Here is a 27,433-nt window from a genome sequence, read left to right on the forward strand (position 1 = left end):
TTTTGGTCATTGCTTTTTGGAGATTTGGCATTCTGACACCACAAGAGAGATGTAACCCTCAACTGGCAATAGACCACAAAATCCAAACAGCACTCCCAGAAGCACGAGCAGCAAACAAAAAGGAGCTCTGATCATCACTTTATCAAGAAAAAAAAGCTGTCTTTGGAAGTCTTCGCTGTGTTCTGAAGAATTAGAAAGGAGAAGGAACAATTTGTTGACAAGATTAGTTCAGTGTATATATATATAAGAAATAACCCAAATAGTATGGATTGGAAACTGCACTGAGAACTGACAAGAATGTCTACCAAACAAATGAATAAAACTCAATCAGATCTAGATGAGTTCCAGCCACATGCATGGCAGTTAACTTGAAAAATATTTGGCCAGGTAAAGAAGTTGGCCCAATGAATACACAAGAACATTGGACTCATGATAGGCAAAAAAGAAAAAAAAAAGAAAAAGAAAGACAGTAAGATTCCTTTCAGAATGTGAATCAAACAGCTGCAGCCTAATAAATCTATCCTGTTCCAATGCACTGGGAACAAGGTTGCATTCAGATTCAGCAACAGAAACTTACCAAGGTAAGTACTGGGCAAGATCTTGTGCACACACACACACACAGCCACATCTTGCTCACCAGAAAAGAGTTATTTCTGTCTTCCACAAAACTGGGTATTTCTGACAGCAGCTCTGTGGTTGCTTCCCATTAATAGCAGCTGTCAAATACCACTACACTCTCGTCTCCTGGACGAAGCCATAGGATTTTGTTATAGAAGACTGAAAGCTACTAGGCTTGGAATGATGCTCTTTTGTTCTCTTGGACTAGTTAAAACTGTCCGCAGCGCTCTGTGTCAATATACAACATTTGCGTAGGAATTGGCCAGGACTCAAGAGTTGCAGAAGAGACATGGCCATACTGCAGAGCCTATAGAGACCAAGTGTTTAAAAAATATATATAAAAAAACAGAAATATGATATCCTGGGCTACACTAACAAGTCATATTACAAAAAAAAAAATCAGTGAAGACATTCTTTTGCAGTTGGCTCAAGATAAGTAATTACAAAAAAGCAAGTCTCTTCACCAGGGAAACTAATCTGGGAACTTGCATCACTCAGACAAGAGGCACATCACCTGATGGGGTGATTACATCCCTGTGCCTCCACAGCTGCCAGGACTTCCCTCATTTTCCATCTCCAGCCTTGTCCTGAACAGCATGCAGAGGGTGCTGAAGGACGGGGTAACTTCTGAACTGTCCTAAAGGACCGGTGCCAGGGCAGGGCGAGCAGGGAGACACGGGAGAACATCCGAGGCCCTGAGAGCACAGCAGAAAGCTCCCGTCACAGCGGCACAGAGAGCGTTCTTCCTTCCTGACAGCGCAAGGTGGAGCGACAGAACAACGTGCTATCTGACACAAAAATCAGGCTGATAACAACAAAACAGCTCTTGGTAGGCCCTTCCTTTATTCTATTTATGAAGCACAAACTGCTCTCAGGTTTCAGACTGTGGAGTGGACCTGGCAAATCCGTATCCTCCTGCTCAGTCTCCCACTCAGGACTGACGCAGATGGCCAAGAATCACATCCTTTCTCCCCTTTCCTTACAAGTACTGTCCCTACCAGACACTGACCAAGTTGATGCCATTCCAAGGAGGATCCAAGTACGCTGCAGTTCTGTTTTCCATTTTGAAATTATCGATGCATTCACAAACACGTTCTCAGTAACTGCCTGGATAATAAGTACTTATTTTTCCACTTAGCTGCTCATTTGCCAGGGACTCAAGTCTTACTCACCTCAAGCTGTTTACTGAAAAGCAGTCTCATCCATGAAATACTAAAACCAAACCGTAATAGCAAGAATCAAGTAAAATGACATATATTGCCTTATTTTTCTCAACAGCCAAAGCACAAAAGCGAGCAGAAGCAGTTTTTCTGTTTTTAACTACTACAGCATCAAAGAAAAAGGTGCACTTTTGATTTCCATTCCATCTTTTGTTTCACACAAATGACAACAGTGTTTCTGAAATTACATTAGCAATTTCCATGACAAGAATGATTGCTGACCATAATTACCCATTAGCAGATATTAAAAGGGAATCAGGAATCTGTAATCATCAAATAGAATAATTGCAGGAGTATTAGTAGATGAATTATGAATTTCAGGCAAAAATAATCTACGGTCTAGTGGACTCCACAACTAATTCAGTCTAGGAAATGAATGTTAGCAATCCTTTTGGATTTTGCATACTTCGTAGCAGTCACCACAGGAAATACCACTCATGTTAAAGACAACACTTCTTCCTTTTAGGAATTTGCTTCCAAATGCTAGCCTGCAGTCATCTTAGCTTTTTCTGCTCCTATAAAAATATTAAAAGGAGAACAGACGCATTTGTAATGCCTTATCTGCTATCAGCAGTAAATCTAACTTGTGCAGTAAGTTTCTTTACAAAGGTAAACCATTTTTGTACCCTGAAGTTCTTTATGTGTCATTCCACCTTCTTATGTATGTTTAATTTGTGAAGAGCTCCTTCTGGAAAACAGAAAAAAATCTGATCTACATTTACCTTGTTTTCCTATTAAAAGTGAGCATTCCCACTTCTTCGCATGATCACTCAAAGCTCTATTTACATACAAAAGCCAAAACAATACAAAAAAGTAGTCTGACAATTGGAAAAAATTCAGGAGACAGAAGAAATCCTGACATGCGTCAGAACAATCGTTATCAATGAAATAAAACAAAGGGTATCACTATGCACTCAGAGCCGTAACGATGATAGTGCTAAATACTCTGCAAAGAAAAACTAAAACGTTTTCTATTCGCATTCCTATTTGAATAGATTGCTTCTTCTCATGACATGTGTTGTACAATAGCCTTTAAAATCAGAACAACAACTTGTGTAGTAGTAATTTGAATATAGTTTTCCAGTCACTGGTAGAAACAGAAGATGAGAAATAGCAGAGGCCATGGTTTCACACACATCCGAGCCGAGCAGGCAGCTCCGAGCACAAGAAGGAGAAGGTGTCTCCCACCTGGACTCCTCTCCTGGCCAGCCTGCCCAGGCACCCAACTCCGGCACCCACCGGCCTCTCTTTTGAGCCTACTCACCAAAGAAATCAGAAAGCTAGTTTTACCCTGTCACTTCTCTGTCTGGGTGCTGGAGCGTGTCAGCGAGCAGAGGCATCCGATGAGCTCCGGAGCTGGCCTAGCATTTGGAAAGGAAAGGCAAACCACAAGTACAGGAGCAAGGGCAGCAGTGAGTTGCTAATTGACTCATCAATTTTCACGGGTCCACAGCCCAAAAAGAAGTAGTTTACTGATAATATCGCATCTGGAGCTGTGGTGCTCACTGACGAATACCGCTATGGTTACAGGACAGGCTTCAAGGAGAGCCATTAGCCCGTCACAAAGAAATCTCTGCGCTACTGATCCACACAGGACACAGCAATGATTACAGAAGATGGCTCAGGAAACTAAAGACTCATAATTTACGACTAGCTCATAAACTAAGCTAAGTATAAAAGGAAAAAGAATCCATATAACCAGAGCAGAGTGACTGAATTAGATGGGAGAGTTTACTGCTGTTCCAAGGTAGTTTATTGTGCAAACATAAGGCAGCTAAAACAACAATCTCTCCAGCCTTATAATTAACTTCAGTTTCTATCTCAGCAGGAAAAAAAAAAAAGTCCTTTTATAATGCTGATTTTCATAGGCAACAAACTCTAGGGTGTAAAAAAAAAAGTATTATCACACTAGAAGAGAATTCAGCTGTGCTTTGCATCTTTCAAAGTCCAAGGTGTGTGATTATTTCATGAGTCCTAGACACTCCGATGTACCTTACAAATAGATTTTCTGACTAACTGGTTTAAAATTGAATTTATGACCACAAAAGTCAATATCCCTCTTACAGTAAGTTTTCTGTGACCTGTTTTAAAAGTCACACCTTTGAACTCAGTGTCCTCAGAAGTCAGGATAAGTTTCCATTGTATAATTTCAATTATATCAAAAGCAGAATGCTTGTTCGGTTATTTATAGTAATAAAGAGCAACATAAACTACATTTAAAAAAAAATCCAAAATACAGAATATTTAGCTTGAAGACTATAGGTAAAAATAGTGTTTCCAACAGAGCGGGGAGGGGGGAAGACTCAATATTTTCTACTGAATACCCCTGATTTTTACAGAAATTGAAATCCCTGATATCTTCAAAACATTTTTCTTATAGGGGAAAAAATACATTACACTAGGTAATACTCAGTCTATACTGAAATTAGTACTAAGAAAAAGGATCATTTAAAGAAAGGTGTGTTCAAACTGACAAGTTTTTTTTCCTGATGTTATTGTTTAGGATGCTAAGGCTGACAAGCTCCCTCAGCTTAACAGAATTACGTAATTACATCTAGACTTAAATCTCTCTCATTTGTATAGCAATATTTTAAATATTCCTCCACTTTTCTCTCTCACTAAAGCAACCAAGAAACAGTCTGCTGATGTGCCAGCGCCAGGGCACATGGACTTAACTTGCCTCTTCTTACAGCTAGGTACACCAGGAGACGCTCAATAAATAAATAAATCACAGTGAGTGCAATGGGCATCACGCATTACTTCTACCTTCCCCCCATCTCATTTAGTTATTTAGGGGGAGTGCTGCAGTTTCAGAGAAATGCATGTTTCCCACCTCTAGGGTAAACAGTATATTTGCACAGAACAGGTGCAATCACTACACGGCAAGGGATAAGGGGCATGCTATGGGCAGGAGGAAGATAAAACCTGTCCTAAGTCAGATAAGAAATCACTTGCTATTTAGATTTAGGTTCAGTCCAGCTAAAGACGGTGAAACAGAGAAGCAGGCTCAGAGATAAACACACCTCTCTCTTCTTTCTACAATACTTGCATGCTACTGACCTGAGGAGAAACCCATACAGACAGCTGAGGCTCAGCTGATGCACTGATCCCAATAGCTTTGGGTTTTTAGTCTGTTTTTTTGTTTGTTTGTTTTGTTTGTTTGTTTGTTTTTTTCCCCCCCAGTCTCTGAGCTTTTGGAAGAACTAACATAGATGTTCACGCTGAAAATATGTCACTGAGTAGTAGGTAACTGACCCCGTAAGGTTGCTCAAAGCATAGATCAGCACTGCCTTCATACTGTACTGTTATCAATAGCTATTATAGAACCAACCATTTTAAAATGCTTTTACCAAGCATCATAACCAAAATACAAGAGTAAGCCGTAATACAAAAACAACATTGCTTGTCTCTAAGCCAAAGGTAAAAACCATTTTTTCTGTCTGAATTTCTGCTTTTTCATCTGTATCTGCTTCAGGAAGAACTCTAACTTGAAGAATATCAGATCTGCAGACAATTTCACTTTGGAAACAAACCTCAGCCCAAAGCTGATGACAGATGGACAATGGAACCAACATGACTGTACATCAACACCAGGAACAATGTACTGCAGGGTGCTGCTGCAGTACAAATATTTTTGAAGTATAAAATGCCCTTAAAGTTTCATAAAGAAAGCCTTCCTACCATTTCTGAAACAGGGGGAAAGGGACATATTAAATCCAATTCCCCTTTATTTAATGACCAGCACTTCAACAGTAAATTCTATAGAGTACGTGTTTTTAAAATCTTATTTCTATGTACTATTTATTATATAAGGGGATTTTAACATTCCCCAGACATCTTCAAATATCAGCCATGCAATATTTGTTACACCACCACATGCGTGCTTTACAGCCAAAACCAAAACTAAAACTAACACTTGCAATAAGGAAGTTCCCTCCCTTGGAGGTTAAGCACTAAAGTACCACTAAGGAGACATACCTACGCTTCTGACAGGAAGTTTTGCTTCTGCTGTTATACCCTACCTCAGCTCACAAGAGACACCAAAAAAGAACAGAATGTTTAAGTAAGGTTTCAAAAACACAACATGAGGTTTAGGAAAGGTCGTTTATGAGCTCACTGAAATAAAACACCACCAATGGGATGAAAGCTCTGAAATCTTATATTTTCAGTCATACTTGATAGCAACAGAAGCTTCAAAATTATTAGGGGTTTCATACATATTTACCACTGATCCATACTACATGCTATGTGAACCAAGTGTTCACAAGTACCTGGGTATGGTCTCTTGGATAATTGAAAGAAGAAAGGTGTACAGAAACAGTACAAAGCTCTCTGTGTTGTACTGCTCCATAGGCAACCACATAACCCATAGGAATTTTTTACACTGTAAGTTTTGATTGTCTACCAAGATAATGCAACTGCTGAACACAAATCTGTAATCACTATCATTCTCATTTCATCTTATCCTGTATCTTTCATTTTCAAAGCTTTGCTTGGCAGCCAACCCAACGGTTCTCTACACTAACAAGCTACTGGAAACCTACATCATGTGAAGCACTGAGTCACTATGGGAAATATTGGTGTCTCAGGAGGCAACAGCTGAAGTGAAGCAGGCACTTAAATTAAATTATCCTTGAGCAGCTTTACCCTTTGGATTCACTGATACTAAATTCAGTTAACTAGTATTATAAAACAGAAATAGTTAATACCGAAACATGAAATAATTTCATAGCCACAGCAAAACTTCAGGATATGGTAAATGTTACTTTTCTAAAAAAGTCTGAAGTTACTTCCCTGGAGCAACATAGAGTCCACAGAAGAACTTTCCAAAATAGCAAAGTACGTAGCCACTATCACATGAAAGTTTATCATGCTGATCAACATCTAACCAATCCCCAGAGCAGGGCGAAGCCACTGAGAAGGTACTTTTTACCTAGACTGTAAGGCTGAGCTGTGCATGACAGGTTACTCTGGGGTTTTATGGTCCTAAATTTTACTTAGAATCTTGATTAAAAAAAAAAAAAAAATCTTGTTGTTTGCTTACTATTACAGGCCACAGAATTCATCAGCAAAAGTAGCATTTCTTCACTCCATTGTGGTCTGCTTGATCATTTTGAAATTTGTGCAGCAGAGTCAGTACAACCCAGTCAGGTATGATTCTTGACACCAAATCTTTGAGATGTTCACACCAACCTGCAACAAGATGAGGACTCTTTATTCCATGGACCACCATAGGCATTAATAATGTTTCTACTTCTTCCCTTTGTAGCTCAAGGAAGAAAAAAGACTAGTCATCCTCTGTCTTTTGCCAGGAAAATCAATAGGAGAAAAACTTAGTTTACTATACTCTGACAATGACAATGCACTGTTTTCTTAAAACAAAATATACATATTTGTATACTTATCTAAAATATCTTTGTCACCAAGAACACACACACAAGCGTGCACTCTGCATGTCTATACGCAATCCCACTCAGCAGCAAAGCTATGAAAGCACTTCTGTCACAAGGGGTTAAATGCTCAGTTCATCCTTAAGCACTGGGACAAGCTGTGATCAAATCTTGCTACTTTTTGGACAGAAGTTGCTTGGCTCCACTTAGCCAAGTTCATGGGCATCAGTATTTATAGAAGTCAGGTGGAGACTGGAGACAATTCTTAAGAAAAGGTCAAGATCCTGACAAAGCCTTCCTGCAGCCTTAGAGATAAAAGAGAAAGGAAGAAAACAAGATCACATCTCGCAGAGCTGATCTGAAAAGGCAGATATAAATCTGCTGCGTGTATGTGTGCGTGTGTGTAAATGGAGATAAAAATGAGACTATAACCTCTGTACATCTTATTAGAGGTACATGTTCGATCTGGAATGCCCAAACAGGTTTCGTCTTTACTTTCATCTTATTACTTCTCCAGCAAGGATGGTTCCCTGGTATTCAGCAGACAGATGCCTCGAGCTGCTTTGAAACGGGTCAGTGCAGTGCAGAGAGCAATACCAGCAGCTGCTCACTGGTACTCAGGTAGGAGAGCGAGGAGAATGTCCAAACAGCCAGGGTGTCCCAGAAATTTCATAATGCTTTCTAGAAACATATGCTATGATTTATTCATTTATTTTTCAATTACCCAGAAAGAACACTTCAGAGATTTTACACAAGTTGCTAAAGCATTATGGTTTTCAGTGTTTGTGAAAGGGCTTAACTGCTGTTATTTGTACTTGTATCATGTTAGCTCTTAGAAGGTTACAGTAAGGATTATGCTTGATACCCAAAACTTCACCTAATTTCTTTTTTTTTTTTTTTTTTTTTAATACCTGTCTGAAAATACAACTTTCACCACAGCCTCTGATAAGCAGTTATATGCAGGATGAACTTTATGGGCAGACGGATCAAGCTGCTCAGCCAGAAGGGGTGTCAGGACCAGGTCCTACGGACAGTACGCTTCACATCATGCACAAGCACTGAAAACAAAGGCAGAAACGAGAGCAGTACTTTGCTTCAGCACCTACAGAGAGGAAAAAAGATGGTTCTCTCTGTATGCATAACCAAAGCTCGTCAGAGGCACAGAGAGCAGCCTCCTGATAAGCAGTATGTTTCAGGAAGCGACACGCAGTACTTTGAGCCATTTTTTGATCTACAAGACAGAGAAAGCTGCCTGCATTCAGCGCTAACCACAGGCCCTATTACCCTAGCAACTGTTTGCAGGCCCTGCTCATTCTGCCTGCCGAACAGTTACCAGCTACACTGCGAGCACTGCGCCTTGCTGCTCTGACTGCAGGTGCTTTTCACACTTACCAGTTTGTTATTTATGTGGCATTGAGCTGGTGGATCAATGCACCTGCAGCACAAATCTGTTTTATCTTGTGTTTTGTTTTTTTTTTTTGTGTGTGCGCTTTTTGCTTTTTGTTTGTTTGTTTGTTTTCAGTATGTGTGTTCAATCTTTATCAAGCTAAAACTATTAAAAGTTGTAAAAAACTACAGCCAAGCTGCAACATTAAAAAAAAAAGTTTTCTGTTTAGACCTTAGTAACACACTATTACTTTTTTTTTTTTTCTCCAAGATTTTTCCTTTGCTTTAGGTTTGGAGCCTTACAATATGAAGAAAAAGACATGAGAATAGCTCTCAGTTAATTTTACTGAGAGTTCATTAGCTTCAAGAAACAACAAATTTGACCTAACAGAAACTCCAAACAGAGGGATGGGCTATTTTTGTATTACAAAGTCCCAGACTTAGCATACTTCACCCAAATGTAACACCTGTTTAGAGCACAGACTTCCAAAACTGTTTGATTCTTCCCTGTTTTATTCAAGACATCTGTTCACCAACATACCAACTAATCAGATTTCCCTATTCTCCAAAATACTTCAGAAATGCTTAAAATACATATTATCATTTTTTTTAATTTAAAAACAACAACAAAACCATATATAAAGCACACCAAAATTATTATGAAGACTAAGATGTTTTCTTCTACTTTACTGCCTGGCTAACATTTACAGATTTCCTTAAAATCACTTCCATGTTATCCTAAATTTCCAAAGAAACATAAATTGAACTGATGCTTAGCTTAAAGTTTACTTTATTCAGGAACTTTTAAGACAGCTTACTGGAGAAACAATATAAATGCTTAGGAACAAAAGTCAGATTGAAACTATCAGATAAAGCTGGGACTGCTTCCTCTCCTATACTATCTGCAGAATTACTTTGAAAACCACAAGAAATGTCAAAATTGTATCAATTCCTCCCATAAAAGGAATTTTAAAATTACTAAATGATAACACAACAGAGCAGCCTGACTGTACTTGTTACAACCAGCTGAGCATTCTTCAGTTCTCTTCTTCATTTTACCTTTGTTACATCCGAACTCCTTAGCTACCAACGTCCTGCAACTGATCCCCCTGGGGAAACACCTAGAAAACAGGACTTCAACACAAAGACTGGTTTCTGGTCTCTTGGAAGTAATATTTAATTAACACAGGAACTATTTCCTGAACGCGCAAAGTTTGAAGTAAGAAGACCCATACAGAGCCTGTCTCAGAAGCACAGCTAGGAAGGTCTCCAGGATTTGCTGGTACAATCTTTCTTGCTGCAACGAGTCTGAAGGCTATACGGTGCTGCTGGAGTGGTTTTACGTTTCAGTGACTAGCGTTTTTCCATCTGATACAAGCACAAAATTAAGAATTTAGCAAACCGTAGTTCATATTTAAACTATTTCAAATTTAAAATTGCAATTATTTTCATGAGCAAACGCAAGAGCAGAAACACCATTACTACAGGCTGCATCAAATATGCAGTTTCCACTCCTGCAGCTGCAGCTCTCCAGCACCACTGGAAGCTCTTTGCGAAAACCCAGTGGGGGTCTCACTACAGCTCTCTCAGCAAGGTCGTACTGCCGTTTGTTTTACACTAGTGCCTTGGCAGGGCTGGTATTGGCAGGAATTCGCTGGCTGAGACATGATACAGACGTGCACCAGAACTAAGCTGAGTGAAGAATGCTATGGAGTTGAAACCATACAGGACCAACTAAAGGAGGCAGAAGATACACCACACCGATAATGCAACAGTAGACCTCAACTACTCACCTATAACAAGATCAAATAGCATGAGATAAAAAGCAGAAAGTGACAAATTCAAAAATGACAATCTAGAAGCAATCTGAGAAAAGGATATACCTTTTAACAAAAATGTAATCAAACTATATAACTAAATTCCATAGAATTACAAGGTTAACTTTTATTGTTAGGGGACGAAAAGGTGTTTTGGTGTGTGTTTTTTTTTTCCAGCACTATACACCAAGAAAATTCTGACTAAAAATGGAATTAAGTAGTAGCCCTAAGCTCTGATCAAACGCTAGTTTCCTAAAAGATAATCCATGATTCAGAGACTTCACATTTGAAGTAGAAACGCAAGAGGAAAGCAAGCAGTTATATACTGGAAAAGTGCTTAACTAAATGCCATGAAGCACCTCAGTAGCGAATCTGGGAATACAACCCAGGCTTGATAGTTCACTGGCAAGATCTTATCTGGTAGATCAGAGAGCTCCAGTGGAAGCATAAATCACCCTATTAATTAGCGTCACAGCCACTTCCCTGCTTTTCAAAATTCTGATTACTTTTAACTTTCACTGAGTTTGTTCAGTACAGTTCAAGAGCAGGAATGAAATCCAAATATTGCCAAAAACCCAAGAAATTATTTTAACAACCACATCCTGTGGTTAAAGCATAATAAATTCCAGAGGTATTTTTCCTGCCTGTAATCCCTTCTTTCCATCCTGTGCACATACAAATTCTCAAACCTTCTGAAGCTCTTAGCCTATGTATGAGAAGGATGACCACTGCGGTTAAAGCGAAGAACTCAAAATCCATTTCCTAACTTTCGGCTCTCCCACAGATTTCCTGCTGGCTGGCTTTGACTGTGTGATATCCCTTTTTCTCTCCCAAAGGAGCTGAACTAATACCATCATCAATCCCCAAAAGGTGCTGACAAAATAAATGAACACTCGCAGGACATTTTATAGTCCAAAATGATTTGCGTCTTCAACAATGCATTACAGTAATCACCAGCTTTGACACAAACTTTTTGTTGGACTTTAATATCATGCTTCCAGAAATTGATATCCCTGGAGGAGCCTGTCTCTTTAGCTGTGGCAGGAAGCACAATGCCAGGCTTTAAATATTGCATAAAAAATAATTAAGTTATTGTATAATATTATTATATTCAAAAATAAAAATAAAATTAAATAAGAACGCGTGCTAAGGAGAGCAAAATGCCAGTCATTCAACTCCCGCTGACAGTCATGGTGGTTACAAAAACTACAGAGCGAGTCAGTGCTGCAATTTCAGTTACACAAGCAGGAAAAAAATTAATTTATGTTCTGATAACCTGAGAAAGAAAGGTTTGTTGTTGGTTTTTTTTTCCCCCCAGCATAAAATCATGCTATTTAAACAATGTCAAGACAGAGCGGTGGCTGAAATCACATAGGCCTTTGCACCCCTTCCACGCACCTGTAACTGAACCACCACTTTTTTTTTTACACATATGGTTCAACCTGACACATGGGCCATTGCCACCACTTCCTTATTTCTAAAGCCCAACTTACTGCTCGAGCCATGAGCCCTAATGCAACGGGACAACAGCCTCCTAGTGAAATGACAGGCATCACTATCAGGGATTTATTCACATACAAACAGCTACTATGGCAAGGGCACATATTAATAAATCAGCCCCCTCTCCACAGACACACAGCTTAAATTAGTTTAGTGAATAGAAAGCTAGAGAGGAGCTTTAGCTGCTCAGTTTTTAGCAGCTAAACCCATAGCTCTTGGCTACAGCTCTGGGACAGGGGCTTGTTCAAAGAGTTTCCCCTCCTCTTCCCCTCTTCCTCCCATCGTGTCACCATGCCACATCACCGTTTCGTTATGAGCATGAGTGTTTCTAGGCCCACGCTCGGTCGGCTCAGCTCAAAAATAACCTATTGCGTCCCTCAGTTTTTGCTTCCTTTTCTCTACAGCACCCAGCAGGTCAGCGATCTGGCACGGCCGACAGCGTGGAGCTGCAGAGCACAGGCAGGAGGCAGCTCCTTCACCTGGCAGTGCCACCAAAGCCCCCGCGGGAAGGAGCTGTGCTCCCACACGTGTCCTGAGCCCTGAGATAACGAGAGAAGAGCCAGCAATAGAAAAGATCAGCTTCTCGGGGAAAACACACTTCTCAACATCTTCGCTAGGCAAGCAGTCAGAGTAGTCAGTAATTCTCACTTCAGTTTGGTTATACACAGTCCATAACGTCAAGGAAATATTCAAGAATTTAAGAGGCACTGATAAATATCCACTACAAGTGAAGACTCACCCCAGTCAGACTGGCTTATCCCATCCCTGAAAATTTCAGCAGCGAGCGAGGAGATGTGAGATGCCTTCCCAGAGCAGGGAGGAGAATGGCAATTGCATCATTTCTCAAGATCAGCAGTGGCAATGGTTTAGGCAGTGGCTCTCTTTCCTGTGAGTCAGTATTGAACCCATCGATGCCCTGCAGTGATCCCTGGGGCTCTGTGCTGTTAGAAGTGATGACTCTGACACAGCCTGTAGAGCAGGACCCAAGCTGACTTGTGCTTATTAGAAAAAGATCTGTTACTTCAGTTTTCAGAAGGAGTCAGAACGTACTGCTAATACTTTGGGCAACTTCCAGGAGCCAAATTACTGTTAATGCCCAGAACACTTTCCACTTTTGTCAGGGGGCCTCCTATACTCTTGCTATCAGCACTTTGCAGAAAGAAAAAGCCAGAAAAAAAATCTGACTTGAGAGAACCACCTTACAAACAATATTCACATCTGTTACCTGCTAGGTTTCTGCTTCCACCACTATACCACGCTAAACTTGCTGTCTAAAAAAATAGTAACTTCGTATGGAAAAAAAAAAAAAAAGTGTTCTTCCAACTTAAAAAAAACCAACACTGTTGCATGGCAAGACAAACGCCAAAAGTATCTGTATTCAAGTGCAAGTGAGAGGGGGATTTATTGAAGGAATTTCAAGATAAATAGAACCATTTAAAAGGTTCAACTCATGCTTTTAGTAAAAAAAAAAAAAAAAAGAGCTGCATAGAAACTGAAAAAATATCAGTCCTTTTGTGGCTATTTTGAAGCTCATAATACATGTTTTAAATACTTTATACACCTTCCCTAGTCAAGTCTCAAACCCAGGTATTTTTGCATTTAATTTCCAGTCTAGAAAGACATATGACTGCTCACTGATAAAGTAAAGAAAAGCCACAAACATTTGTGTATGTGCAGAGTGTTTCTAAAATAACACACTCCCCAAATATTTTCAAATCCAAAAGCCACTTTTACACTAAAACTTCCCTCAGATATTTCTGTTGCTTTTAAATTAAGTCACTTAACTGTTTCTGACAAACTTTCACTAGGAAATACTGTGAAGCTTGCAAAGAGAAAGAGTCTCAAAGGCAAGAATTTAACAAATGAAGCAGAAATACAGTGCAACGTGCAATATGACAAAACCTGTACTCATCTCTATCACTTAGCCCGCTTCATTCAGGAGCTAACAGTCAAGTGTTTCTGGGTAAGGAAAAGCATAAACCATATGCAACCCTTCAGTGACCTAAGCCATGCATAAAACAGGCATGTCTACATTTTTAGCTATCCTACGTGTTACACACAGCCATAAAAATGTTGTAACATTTAGTTAAACCATGAGACAGTGGTTTATACCCAGATTTCTACATTGTCACCATGGTAAACCTAAGTGTACAGATAATACAAGAAGTCAGAAATGAGGAAGCAAAAGGATAAAGCGTAAATAAAAATGTCTGGCATGTATTTTTGTTAAAACAAATGCAATCAACTTCTTCAAATGACTAAAGTATATACCATTTGATGATATATGTATTCGAGCACACACATACTTGTTTGTACCAATAATTTCATCACTGTTTCTTTCTGAATTATTCACATAAATATATTCTAGCTCAAAAAAAAAAACATGAGAAAATAGTTTGAAATTAAATGCAAACAAACCATCAAAACTTAACTTTCTAAGCGTAATTGCTTCAGTTTTTGAAAAAAAAAATGACAAAAAACCCACTAACATGACAACTGCTTGAACATGTTCAGTGACAAGCATAGAAAAAGGCAGTCTTTCAGACTGTCAGCTTAAATGGATTTAAAAAAAAAGGCAGAGGGAACATAGCAGTTCTGACTAAGGTGCTAACAGTACAAGTGATGTCCCATTGGGAAACAAATTGTATTGTGTCAGTAAGAGATATGAAGCACAGACTAAGTTGCAAGAATAAGTTTTTATATTTAGACAATGGCTACAGACAATGAACAGAGAAACTAATATTCACTGAACTCTCCACCCAAAACATTGATTTATGAAATCCCGAATCCTTAGACAGGGTGACGCACGGAAGAAAAAAAAAAAAAAAACAAAAAAAAAAAACACTACTAATAAAAAAAAGCAGCTGCAATTAACTATGCCAAGTACAAGAGATATTTTACATGTACTATGAGCCCTAGATGTCTGCATAATCGACATCATGGCTGAAAATAAATCTGTACTGTGAACATAAAGCAAGAATTTAAGTAACCCAAAACAAACAAATTTTAAGATTTGCAGAAAATGGTATTCACAGAAGTCTCATCTTGACTGAGATTATGCCTGGAAGCTAGCACAAAAATGTGTGAAGAAACCTGTCCTTTAAATAAAAGGCAATACAGAAAATTCATAATCGTGAGCAAAAGTGCTGAATGAAGTACCAGTCCGATTGCATGCAATACTAATCCTTCCTCCTGCAGCTTACAGCAGGAAGACGGACGGCGGCACTGACTGCCGGAGTCCAGTGACCACGCAGCGCCTGACCTTCCCAGAGCCAGTGCAGACTGGATTTCCCCTTTCCCTCAGGGATCAGTGCTTGGCTGGGTGATGACTGCTGCTCCAAGCAGTCAAGTGACTCTCCCAGTTTGCCCTTCTTTTATGATCCTACAGAAACTAGTAACAGAAGGTCAGCCTAAGGAACAGGGAATATTTGGTGAATCTTCTGGAGCGTCAAGGAACTCAAACTGCAGGGCAAAATCCTGGTCAATAAATCCCAAATAAGAAAGGTGTATTCTCATTCTGGCCAAACTCACACAAAAGAAAAAACAGGAACCATCAACAAAAACACAGGTTTATTTAGTTTCACTACTACTGTTTTTAGGGGGCTTTACCGCTAGTCTTTGTTAAGAAATTAGTCACTTGCACAAAAGCATAAAAACGAGACAGTAGCATCAACACAAAAACATCTTGCATATTACACATATCCAGCACATAACCTTACTGATATGTTCCATCATTTAGTGTGCTTGTAATCTAGAATTAAAATTGCTTTGTAGGGAAACGTATATAAAAATGTAAGTCACAGGCCCTAGGAAAGCGCAGAAAGGTTTGCTGACTTCTCCATTAAGACAGGAAGGAAGTTATAAGAATGATTTAGCATTCTGGCTGACAAGGTTAGTGCTATATCAGTATATTTATGCTTGCTGACATTTTTAGTATGTCACTAAATCACAAAATTGTGTGTTTTAATCAAGCTTTTAGCACTTGACTGCAGAGAAAAACTAAATTTAGGCCAAAAATAGATCAAAATTAAGAAGGGAAGAGCAAGATGAGTCTTACAGTATTAAAATGCTTTAAAAAAAAAACCTCAGAAGTGACATTTGGCAATATTGCAAGGAGGGTGTTTCCCTCATCCCCTAGGTTATTACCTTGTAAAATACTGTTTGTATATTTATTTTAACAGAGAAAGGACAGGTGGGCAAATATCACTGTTGCCTACTTTTGCATCTTATACCTCAACACAGAAAAAAATTAATAATCAATAGCCCATAACAGTCCATGGGTAGTACAGGCGAATATCCAAAACACCTTAGGACTAAATCAAATTTCATTTTACAGTCATTCTGACAGGGGTCTTACTTCAACTCACAAGGCATACAATGTAGTTTCTATGTTCTACAATCTGTCCAAATCATCAAGTTGTCCAGATTTTAAATATGTATATTTTAAGACTATCATGGTAAAGGAAACTAACTGCATAATTACATGAATAAGTTATTAGTAGATAATTAAAATTTGGGGATTAATAGCATGTAAAAATCTCTCATAGCAAATGAGAATGTACAAACTACATCCCCCTGTATATAAAAGTAGAAAAAACTGTCTTACATTTACCTTATATAGGATAATAATACACACGAGTAATAACTGAGGCATTATAGCTTGTTCCTTGGCAACTTTCTGTGTAGTCATCCTCTTAGGTTTGAATGCAGACCAGTTACCAGCCCAATTATTGGCTAAAAACTACCAGAGCCGTAATTACCTAGCTGCTCCCTGACGTCAGCGTTAGAAGCCATACAGGTAGCCTGGCTGCACGCACTTCTGGAGAGGGAGAAAGAACAAGGATGTAAAATACAGCTCTGCTCTACAACCACGAATTCCTTTTGATTACCCAGGGAACCAATATCCATATTCTGAAGGTCAGCTGGACATTTCTAACTGTTCATAGGTAACTTTTTGTTCAAGAATTGGAGCCCAGTTAGAAGGATGGATTGTGTTGCACTACACAGAGGGAGGAGCGGCGCTCAGCCTCCGCTGCTGAACAAGACATCATTAAAGACCGTCCACAATTACATGGGCTGTTCCCTAACAGAACAGGTGGTTAGTGCTTATAAAAACCAGTTTTTCAGGTCTAAACTCAAACCGCAAGGTAACCATGCAACAGCCCACCCAAGGGTTTGTGCCTGACCAGAGGCACAAGCCAGCAGCTGAGGGACCAGTAAGAGAATCGAAGCCTGCCAGGATCCTTCTCACAGGGGAGAGCAAAGAAAAGCCTGCACTGAGGGGTGTGGAGTACGGAGACACAGGAGCCCTACAGAGCGTCGACCAGATCCCCAGAGAATACCCCAGAGAAGGCAGACCCAGGCAACGGCACACAGGATAGTTGGTTTTGTACTAACTAGCGATCTCCAGCATCACCTGAAAACCTTTAAAAACTTCCCCCACAACTAGCTCCGTGTCCCGGTGACTACCAGGTGCCCCGACCTCCAGGAGTGAAGCGGTCCTGCTGGACGGGCCTCTAGAACAGCTCCCTTTACACAGGCGCAGCAAGTCGCGCTGACCTTCAGGCCCAGGGCCGCTGCTCCAAGGTTTGGGCTCTGTGAAAGAGCCTGAGGAGACACGGCCCAGACCCTCCTTCATGCCCTGAAGGCCTTGGAGCACCCACCTACAGGGTGGGCACAAACACTGCTAACCGCTGTCCTGCACACAGGGCTCAATCAGGTATTTAACCACCAACTAGCACACAAGAGAACTTATTAAATTCAGCCATGACACTGAAAAGAAAGATGGGGCTGTTCCACACTGAGACCACACAGCTCCTCTGCCTACTGCTAGAGCTTTGCTCTAAGCGTGGGCTCACGTCTCTGCAACTCAAGGCAACATTTCTGACCGTTTTGGTCTCCAATGCAATGGGTAAGTGCAGGCAAGAGCTTTTGAATCATGCCAAGTTTCCAGAAGAGATATGTGGCCTTCCCCCTTCTGGTACCTCCAGAGTCTCTGTCTCAGTGTTAGCGCTAATCCAGCCTGACTCTGGATCTTGGAAAACCTTACCGAGATCCAAAAGAGTATTATTTTACAACATAATTTGGTCTCCTCTGCCTGCAGCCAACAGTGAGCCCATTTCTGTGAGTACAGTGCCACAGTTAGTCATTTCTCATCTCCCCCCTCAGCCGCTTTTTCCTGCTCTTGAAATCCCCTCTATTTCTAGTGAGAATGTTTTCCAGCATGTAAGAACAGCAATACTTCATCCTCTTTCCAACTACTTGCTACGTAATTCAGCACAGCTTTCAGCATGCTGAATACACTGTATGCTGGAGAAGTGCTGCCTCACTCCTTGGCTTGATTTTAATGACAAAATAAATTAACTGATTCCCATCCATACTTTCCACAGCGAACACTCCTCATAGATTTACCACTAAGTAACATGATTTTTTTTTTATTTTTTTTTGCAAATGCTTCTTAAAATGCTGGTTCTCCATCTGTAAATGCACAAACCAAAAGAATGATGCCTGGGATATCTGTACACAGGAAGACATGAGAAGCCTTCCAGAAAGACAAACAAGCACAGCATCTTTTAGATTCTGTAGTCTCCAGCAATTACATTTATTTTTTCCTTGTATATATATGTACTCTTTTTTTTTTTTTTTTTTTTTTTTTTGCAGCAGAGATAACTGTAAGAAAAGCCTTACCATCACTGGCTAGGGAAACTTCCAGGACAGGTAAAAATAAGTACAGCAGAACGCATTTCTAAAACATGACAGCCTGTATGAACACAGGACAGAAATTCATTCAACATTTAAAACAAGTGTTTAAAGTTACTCTGGAAAACCAGTTTAGCTACAACTACCTCCAAATTCCCTGTCTAAACATGTTTTATCAACAGTTACAGAACACACACATTCAATATATGAACACGAACAGCCTGATTCTTGCCTCAACCTGTCCAGAATCTTAGGGGGGCAGGGAAGAGATAATTCCCCATTTATTCTTCCAATATATTATTAATGAATTCCTATTTAATCACCATCACCCAGCAATGTTATTAGTTCATTGGTTTGCAGCTCACCAGAAGCAATGTAACACCCGTGCACAGTTCTGCTCACGCTGACAACTGATGTCCCTAAATCACGCTCTGAAACTCTGCAAGTGAGCTCTGAACATGCATGCAATCATCACGTCAGCTCGTGGGGGAATAAAATTGCCTGTGTGGAATCTTGCATATTTGTGGCGCTGTAAGAACCACATCAAGTCACATTTACAAAGTAACTGTGCTGTTTTTTTCCCAGTTCTTTGAAAGATGTATGTGGTGTTTATACTGCTATCAAATTCGCACTTTCTCAGAGCAACTCCTAGTTTTGACTACCCTCCGACATCTGTGAATTCCATACTGTTGTGTTACATTAAACACCGCACTTCCTTAACCAAATCACAGTATGTGCCAACACAATTGTCAATATAGCACCATGTTGCATCTCCTGCCTTATTTTAAAAGCGCAGTGTCCTGAGAGAAAAGGGAGTGGGGGGCTTGTAGCTGATGTTTTATTACAATTAGCAGACTAAAAATAAAGAGTATAAAATACAAAATCCAAAACAGGATGCTCCTCAGGAACTTAGAAAAAAATATAGATTTTTTTTAAGAAGTACTAAAGTGAAATATTTTCACATTCATTTCCTGCTGTAAAAGTAAAGCAGAGGAGCGAAGATCTTTCTTATCCAGTACTGTAATTAGGCTAACAATTCAGCTAGCAATACCTCAAACCAAAATACAGCCCAGGTCACTTTTCCAGCATGTCTGCAGAAGTACAGCTTACTACTTGGGTAACAGGAGCACGGTTTTACAACACAGCTACTGCCTAAGAGAAGGGAACGGTCTCTGCCTGTCTCTCCAGAAGTTCAGCAATAGTCTCGCCACTTCCTCTCTCCTGGTTGTTGTGTTCCTTCAGAAGAAAAAAAATGCTTATCCAATTAAAAAAAAATAGCTTTTTTGCCCATGTAGTTCCCCAAAACAGCTCAGCAGCAGGTCAGATGAGCAGCAGGACCGATTCGAGGAGGGGTGGGAGCAGCCCCGGGGAAGCAAGCAGAACTGCCCTCTCCTAAGGGCAGCGGCTCTCTGAGCCATGCCATAGGAATCCCACCAGAATCACAGATGAGTATTTTCAGAAAATATACTTTACAAAGACATTTATATAACTAGCAAGCAGAAAGCAATTCAAGGTTCCAGGACATTCCCAAAAGAAGCTGTGTTCTCCTGCACATATGCAAAACCCTTACTAGAAGAAAAAAAAAAAAAAAAAAAAGACAACTTAAATTCATGAACTGTATATGACTAGTTCATAAAAGATCAAAACCGGCCACAAAAAGCCGAACTTCAATTAGCTCACAAGATTCTGAAGCAACTGCCAGATTATCTCAGTTCTAGAGGATGAAACATGACTTTTCAAGATAAAAAGTCCCCTGCCAGATTGCTTATGGGGGAGAAGAGAGCTGGGCTCTCCTCAGGCCCAGCCAGGCCTCCAGCTCTGGTGGCACTGATGCTCCACCTCAGACTTCGGCTACCTGTGCAGCCAGAGCAAGCAGGCTGGCTCCTCTCGGCAAGAGAGTGGTAAAGACCACTCACATTTCTCTTCTGTTATTTCATTTATTCCAGTAAAAGTGTATCACACAAAGATATAAATGTTTGCTCCTCAGACACCACTTCCCCCACCCAACTCGATACTGAGATGGCAGTCACCTCCATGGCAGCTGCCTAAAATTGCTAGCAAAGGAGTAGCAGAAGATCAGGCAGAAAGCGCCAGGAAGTGAGAAAGTGGCGATAGCCATACCCCGGCTTCCTTTCAAATGAGGAAATGGAAACTGAAAATTTATTCTGCTACTGGAACTCATTTTTTTGATTCAGTCCCACGGAAGTTCAGTGGCAACAACAGAGGACGAGCTGTAAACATGCCGAAAAGCCCAAGTAGGAAGTTCATTCTCTCTCAACTTGCCCCAATCTGTTTTTCCCCCCTCTGCCTGACTAAGCTTAAGCTTGTTTCAGCAAGTCCTACCTGAAGTAATGTAACAGATGGATTCAGGCTGATGTGAGCCAGGTGCTAAGAATATCTGCCATTTAAAACGATCAGACTTTATTGTCCATTTCCATTAATTTCAGCTGACTGCATGCCTCAGTGTGCTTCAAATCCAACTCGATGGCTGCTTCTCAGTTGTACTCATTATCCAGCCCTTTCCTGTGCTTTGTCATGCTATTGGCATCCTCGTCACCTCATCATTTTGGTTACACGGATGGAAGACTATATCTGAATAAAAATTAGTCACTGCTAGGTGGCTTGATCATCAGCTAGTTCTAAAAAAAGGAGTGTTTTAAAGAGAAGTCCCTGGAACAAATAAATTATGTTTTATATAAATAAATAAAGCAGAAAATGTGCAGATTGGACATTAAGTAAATAATGACTAAAACCTAGGGATATGTTACATTTTACTAAAATATTTTATTCAACTCACCGAAATGCTAACATTATTAGTCATAACAAAACTTTTCCCAGAGACAAAAGTAACGTGTTACGTGAAAAGTCACATGTAGGCTATTTCTACATTTATCTATCTATAAAATACTTACAATGGGTGCCTCCTTCCCTTATATGAAGCATGCATACTTAAGACCTTAGAACGTAATCAAAGTCCTTTAAAAACATTTTTATATTGGCTACAGTACAAGAGTACACTCATGGTTTTATAACCAGTCATTTACAAGGCAGTTTTATAAAAAGAGAATTTATTACTATACTCACTGAGAATCTCAGAAAAAATATATGTTCCTTTGATTGTGGGATCAAAGACAACTCTCGTGTCAAATAGTACTCGTTTACAGATCATGCAGAATGGAGGACGATACAAAGCTCTGCAGCTACTCTGAAGCAAACTGCAAGGCAGGAGGCATCGGGGCGAAGCTGGAAATGCCGTCGGTCAGTTCCCCTGCAAGCTTCTGGAGCACAGCCAGACATACACATATGTACAGCATGTGGGCATTTCAGAGGGAAGTTGCCAGAAACAGCCAGCCATATTTGAAGACACTCGTCACCTTTCTTTTACTTAGGACATTAGTTACAGCCTTGGTAGTCTTTGTGATTTCTGTGTTTAACTGCAATGTGTTACTTATTCACTTAGTTTTATGTCAAGAAACAGAAGTTAAACACACCCTGTTTGTTCCTTCTGTCTAACTACAGACCAGAAGCTACTTTTAATGCTGAAATGAGGACTGCAGAACAGCTGTTCAGACACAGTTCTACAGGGGGGAACACTCGAGCTGCAAGGAAGCTCTTCGGAAAAGCAGTACGTACAACCCTGGGTCTCATTTGGGCCAACTTGGGCTTCGTCTTTAAACCAAGGGCAGACCTGAATCTGCTGAGCTTTTCACAAAACAAAACAGCAGCCTGGCTCACACAGAAGAGAACACCTGCTTGATTTATATAAAATAAAAAATACTGAAATCAGGCTACATAAAACAAATGTTTCTATTTGAAGGATACATTTCAATATAAACTCATGTCATAACTACAAGCTACTGAGTTAAAGCAATGCCTCCATTAGAAAAGGAACAGCAGTCCCACGTTCTGCTTAAATTTTGCCATTTTAACTTTGCATAACCTAGAGGAAATGACTTCACCTTTTCTGTCTTCATTTTAGTAACTCCAAAGAGAGAATACTCAGCTACAGTAGCAACCTACAGATGATATGCAGGAAGTATTACTACAGCACAAAATATTTACGCTGTCATATGTTATGCTTATTAAGCAAAGAAAAACACATGCAAAAGGAAAGACCAAATCTATTGCTTGCTCCTCTACCGTTATTGACCACCCCATGGCTTGGCAGCTCCAGCCACAGCTGACACATTGCAGGACAGCCTGGTTCCTACTTGATGTGACTCAGGAAAACAGGATGGTATACAAAGCAAAAGGTAAGCAACAGCAAAAGATACCTCTGGAGATAACGATGGAAATTAATAAAAATGGTATAAAACTCTTATTTCCTCATGATAAAAATAGACATCATTTTTCTTTCCAGGTGAAAATGGTTCTTCAAAATAGTATGAGTCAATCCCAAATGAATAGATCTTTCCTGCTTTCAAAAGGTAAAATATAAAATATGTTTTTCAGCAGACAGAAGACACTGACTACTTGTGAAGTACACCATACTGACCTAAGGAAGAAGCTACACTTCCTTATTTTAATGCACGATGATCTAACTGCAGAGTGGTTACAAACTATTTCACAGTGTAATATCCTGTCAGCTTAGCAAATAGTCAGCTTGAAACTTTACAGATACCAGCTTAATAGATGATCTATTTAGCAGCATTCAGCCTTTGAAGGAACAGGTTAGCTCTTCAAAAGGCGTTTTACAGGGCACTTCACCGAGAGGCATTTGTGAATGTCAGTACTGACAGGGCTCCAGTTAGAGAAGGTCCCGGTTCTCATCTAAAGAACTTCCTTGTTTTAAACAAGGTCCCTAACTCCCTTTTAACAGTACGCCTAAATCTCTGGAACTGTTTATAAGCACAGATGCTTCTCACACAAGAGCTTTAAATCTAGCCCAAAATAACAGCAGGAACAAGCAACTAGCACACTTGGAAAAAGGACTCACTGCGTTTCATAACCAGAAGTTTCAACTTCCAGACACAACATCTATATTTATACTCTCTTCCTCAGCCTCCTGCCAGAGTGGGAAGATGAACACACAGCTGGCAACACCTGCTCGACACGAAATGTAGCAGAAGCACCAGGGGAACCAGGCAGGAGCCATGCAGGCGCAGGGCAGGCCGCGCCATGGGGCACCAGGCCAGGCTGCAGCAGGCAGCTCCTGATGAACACCTATTCCATCTGCCGGCAGCTCACAGGTGTAGGGTTACCTTCTTGTTAGCAATAAAACAATCTTTGATTTATAAATGCATGTACAGATTTCTGCATAGGAGCCCCAAAAGATGGTTTGAACGTAGAAGACCTGCTCAGTGCACTTTAACTATTGTATTTGATTAATCTAAACACCAAACTCTTCCAACTATCAGGCTTTTCCAGAAAGATAAAATGTATAAAATGTAGCTTGAACACAAATGGTGGGACTGAGGGAGGAATCTGTGTGAAGTACTTCACTCTGTGTTTTAAAGCCTTCACAATAGATTAAAATCACAGTCATATGTTACATTACATTAAATCCGAGTCAAAGATATATCCCAAGAAATAGGTATGTAAGAATTCAATTTAGAGTGTTTTGTTTTGTTTTTTAATTCTACAAGGAATATTATCTTCCCCCCCCCCCCCCCTTCTTTTTTGATCCAAGAGCAACTGGCAATTACATAAACACCCACAATAACAGAAGACAACGATCATCTGTCTCTAGGCTAACACCTAAACTAATTAGCTCTCTACCAGCACCTGCTCTTTCACTTAGCACAAACCATGAGAACATAAATATCCACATACACTAGGGAATGAAGTGTCTTCCCTGTTTACTCCTAATGGTGTTGACGGTAGCTTCATTACGAAAAAAATTAAGAACTTTAATGGCTTCTTTACAAGAACCCCCAATGACCCTAATTGCTGCTAGTAATGGCTTCTGGAAGCATAAATAACATGCTATAACAGCCATTAGAAATCAGTATTGTTCTCTTGTTTTGAGGCTGCTATTCCTCATACTCCTCATTTTCCTGTTCTACATCGCTGTCAGTGAATGATGATTTTATCAACCACTCACTACAACACAGACTTATTTTACAAGTATTTACTTCACTATACGCACAAGCATACCATGAGAACACCATATCACTGGTCTTAACATAGACCTGCAACAAATTGTTCTCCCTCCTACAGGGGACGATTTAAAAACTTCCAGATCAGGACATCAACACCCAAAAGATCAGGATCTCTTTAAAATAAACAGACAACAAACCACACATACAACACGCTATTTGTTTATTTCTGACCTACTCAGAACCATTAAACCCTCACAGAAACTTTCTTCCCTGCAATCCTGCTTGCTTAATGATAATAATAAACAATTTCACAGATTTTGTTTGTTTGTTTAAATAAATAAACAAGACCCCAGCATCTTGAATCATAGCACAAAGCAGCAAAACCACTATCACAGGTATAAGCGCATCTGTTTCTTACTCTGTAGAAATTTTCGCACTCCCATATCCAGCAGAGGACACTTTATTTCCTATAATAAATCACAACTGCCTCAGAATCAAACCTACAAGTTTTAGATGCATTTGCATGGACTTCCTCACCTTGTATTTGCACAGCACTTAGCACAGCGTGGTCTTGGTCCATGACCAAACACTTTAAGCAGAGAGCAATACAAATAAAATGTTAACACACTGACAGGAGAAAAGCAGGCTTCTGTGCTGAACTGAATTCAAACGCTACACTGAATATTTACTTTTAGTGTCCAAAAATGCTTTCAAGTGTCTTTGTCAGACTTAACACTTCTGCAGACCAAATCCCTAACGATTACAGAGGCAGCCTCAGGTTCAGCAGCCTTAAAATGGTCCCGGGTCCTCAGTGACATCTGCAGGATGACATGCCCCTGCTAAGCGATGTGCTTTATCTCCATCAGGCAAACATAACGTGATCAAACAATGATGATCAAGCATCACATTATATGTATTGAAATGTTTTAATCCCTTTATTGAGTGCTCACTTATTACAGAAATGCCGTAACGCTTCCTACCAAAAGCGGAGCTGAATGACTGACTTGTTCATCAGCACTAAGACGAGCCAACCTTCTTCACACATTTCAAGTCTTCTTTGGATGTTTAAGTACCTCCTTCAGTATTTTAAAGCCCTATTATTCTAAAAAAAAAAAAAAAAAAAAAAAAAAAGTACAAAAAAAGCACCCAAAGCACTCCACAAAGCCGGGTTTGGGTTGTACACCACCGCCTTACCCAGCGGGTACTTTCTCCACTCATCTGGCTGCAGACACAGCACAAACTCCGGCCCCGGACTCACCGAGCCTTCCTCCGGTCCGCACACAAACTCGGGCACAGGTTTGCGGGCCTGAGAGGTGTTCTCTGCTCCCGAGCAATCAGAGGGCGCAACACGGGGCGCTGTTACCTACAAGTTTCGCTCTTTCAGCCTTTGTTCCCCCCTCTCCCTCTCTGCCTTTATTCCCATTCTGTCGCCGTTACCAGGAGCCGGACCTTTCCGCGCCCAGGCGGGCAGCGGCTCCCCCCCGCCCGGCCCTGCTCTCACCTGAGGCCGCCGGAAGAGAAGCGGGCGGCGGGGCAGGACCGGGCGCTCCTTCTGCTCTTCCTCCTCCTCCTCCCCAGCCGGTGCCGCCGCCCGAGGTTTCGGCGGGGCCCGGCGAGGCTCCGCGGAGGGCGGAACGCGGCAGCGCCCCGCCCGCCTCCGGGCGGCGGCCGCTGAGGGGCGGCTGGGCGGGGGGCTCGGCCCGGGGCCTCGGAAGGCGGCCACGGGAGGGCGGCCTTGGGGACCGGCCTCAGGGGGCTTGGTGGGTGTCGTGCTGGGAGAGCCATAGGGCTCTCAGTAAGGAGGGTGATGATGGCTTCGTGTTCCTCAGTTTACTTACCGCTTGCTTTAGCCCTCTCACTGGCTTGTGGGTGGATTTCGCAGGGCTGGCTGGGATTCCTCAGCGTGTTCCCCGTAGCTCAACGACCTGTCCGTGATCCCAAGCTCATGGCAGGCGCTGGGGAGAAGACATCGATCTCCACAGAGGTTGGTGTTAGGCTCTGTGGGCCACGCCAGGAACAGGTGCCTGTGCCCCCTGCCTGTAGCTGCTGCGCTGAAGGGAAAGGCAAGAGGCAGAGGGGCATGCTAACCGCACGCTGCGAACCCTAGTCTGACGTTACCGCCGTAACATGGGAACTAAATACTATGGTTTTGGTGTGGGCACTGCTAGCCAGCTGGCAATTTCTCTGTAGGCCCAAGTCTATGTGCCTGAATTCACCCCCTCCAAGGGAGCAGCAGTTGAGCACATTCACCACAGGCAGGACAACTGCATTCACCTCGCTCCTGTCTGAATGGTGATGGGCAAATAGGAAACGTGTTTTCTGACACTACCAGGCAATCAGGATGCTACTAGGACTGGGAATCTTGGAGAGGAATAAAAATCTAGTTTTAGCTGCATGGGACAAGCACATAAGCAACAGAGCTGGAGAATTAGTAGTTATCATACCTGAGGCACAGGACTGGGCAGCAAACAGGCTGGACTCTGCTCCTCTGTTCTGTGTCCTGTGACACTTTTATGGGCAGTCTTGTACAACTTGCTTCATCTTACCTGGGTCTTCCTGTTCCTGTTTTGGACACTGTGTATCTGAAAAGCACTGGGAAATTATTAGAGCGTTCACATGGAAGCAGTGCATAGGCTATTCGAACCATTTCTTAGGGGAGAGAAAAAAAAGATCTTCCAGTAAAACACTTGTTAAAAAGAATTCTTTGTCTTCACTGAATGTTGGAGTAGATAACAGGGATTAAAAAAAATGCAGGAAATGGA

The 27,433-nt window shown here is 41.0% G+C and overlaps 1 long non-coding RNA gene across 1 annotated transcript; it reads right to left on the reverse strand.

Annotated features, from left to right (window-relative positions):
- Window positions 1–6: 6 nt before the first annotated feature.
- LOC121076754 lies at window positions 7–26,337 on the reverse strand. The gene is made up of 3 exons (XR_005823694.1): window positions 26,173–26,337; window positions 6,883–7,031; window positions 7–182 (listed from the first exon to the last, which is right to left on the reverse strand). It is a non-coding gene; the product is annotated as an uncharacterized LOC121076754 (long non-coding RNA).
- Between the last annotated feature and the right edge of the window lie 1,096 nt (window positions 26,338–27,433).

This window comes from Cygnus olor, chromosome 12 (genome assembly GCF_009769625.2).
Source record: "Cygnus olor isolate bCygOlo1 chromosome 12, bCygOlo1.pri.v2, whole genome shotgun sequence".
Taxonomy (NCBI): domain Eukaryota; kingdom Metazoa; phylum Chordata; class Aves; order Anseriformes; family Anatidae; genus Cygnus; species Cygnus olor.